This window comes from Bufo gargarizans, chromosome 4, assembly GCF_014858855.1.
Source record: "Bufo gargarizans isolate SCDJY-AF-19 chromosome 4, ASM1485885v1, whole genome shotgun sequence".
Taxonomy (NCBI): domain Eukaryota; kingdom Metazoa; phylum Chordata; class Amphibia; order Anura; family Bufonidae; genus Bufo; species Bufo gargarizans.
In genome coordinates this window covers 405,133,656-405,135,318 of record NC_058083.1, presented here as the reverse complement: position 1 = coordinate 405,135,318, position 1,663 = coordinate 405,133,656, and positions in this window count along the sequence as shown.

Below are 1,663 nucleotides of genomic sequence, written 5' to 3'. Positions count from 1 at the left end.
CGCTGAGATCAGCATTTCTGTCACTATTTTATGCTGCCCTCAGTGAGGTCAGCATAAAATTGATGACAGGTTCCCATTAATAGGATGACATTCAGCTGTGAGTGCGCAACTTGTATTAGTTAAAGTACTGGGATCTATCAAAGTCTGATCTTCACATGATGATTTCTGAGGCGCTCAGAAGAGTTGTTGATGCTCATCAGGATGGAAAAGGTTACAAAACTATCTCCAAAGAGTTTGGGCTCCACCAATCCAATCAGACTAAACAAATAGAGGAAATTCAAGACCATTATTACCCTGCCCAGGAGTGGTCAATCCACATAGATCACATCAAGAGCATACCTTCCAATGCCCAATGCTTGATGAGCTGCGGCCCTTCCACAGAAAGGCAAGAAAGTTCTCCAGATATGTGAGTAAAAAATTCATGGGCTAACCCTTTTAACAATGAAAGTTTTCCATTTTCTGGACTCGCAGGTCTGCATGTGTTCTTTAAGCTTCATGCAAATTGCAAATTAACCCACACATACTTTACATCGCCTTACGGTGCCTTCATAAGTCTAGCGCTACTCAGCAACATGTGTAAAAGTTGTCAACATTTTTTATAATGAGAGTCAATGGTGTCACACTGCGACATGCTGTCAATGTGGTGTGACAATCGCAAGAAATTAAAGTCGGATTTTTGTGTGACTGTCGTATCGTAGTCACAGCATGTCACCATTGACTCTCATTATAAAAAAAGTCACGCGACTTTTGTGTAGCTGCACACTTTTTTGTCACGTGACACGTGGCCCGGTGCAGACCTAGCCTAGCGCATATCAGTTCTATTTGGTTACAAATAGGTCCATTTAATAAACAATAGAGGATATTTACTAAGCTAAATGGTCCCAAATTGTTTGATTCCCTATTATTTTCAATGGGAATCTATGCTGTCAGAACTCCTGTTTTCAATCTGCAAGTGGCAAGTCACTTTTTGATGTACTATCTGTTTATTCGTTACGGAAACCGCGACTGGTAGCTGCACACAGATTAGCCTCATTGAATAGGTGCAGTCTGTGGCATAGCATACTGCGAATCTGCAGCCTCAGATTTCTTCTGCAGATTCTGCTGAAAAACCCACTGTATGAGCATATCTTCAGATTGTCAACTCTTTGCTAAATGCCCGTGCGACGTGGTGTCATGGTGAAGGTATGGCAGAAGCCAGACCAGGGCTGGCTAATCGGCCCTGGCACATTCACACACATTATTATTATTTATTATTAAAGCGCCATTCATTCCATAGCCCTGTACATATGATAAGGGGTGCACATACATTTATGCCATTTCCATGCGCAAAAGTTGTCAAAAATTACACCACTCAGGGGGCAGAGTAAAATTTCACCCCAGGCAGACGGAATGTAAGTGGGCACCTTTAATTTATAACGAGGTGCATCAAAGATGGGTGTAAAAATCCAGTCTTTGATAAACAACCGCTCTTAAACATTATTTTGTGATGGTTTATATACAAAAAAAAGTTTTATTGTCACATGCAATACAGAGAAATTCTGCAGACATGAACATTTGAGCTTTTATTGTTTTGGTAGCAGTTAGCACTCTCCATGTAAGCTCAGCCAGCTCAGTGGGTGTGTCTGTGTGCTTATGTGAACACTCCCTTGCTTGTGCCTCACAT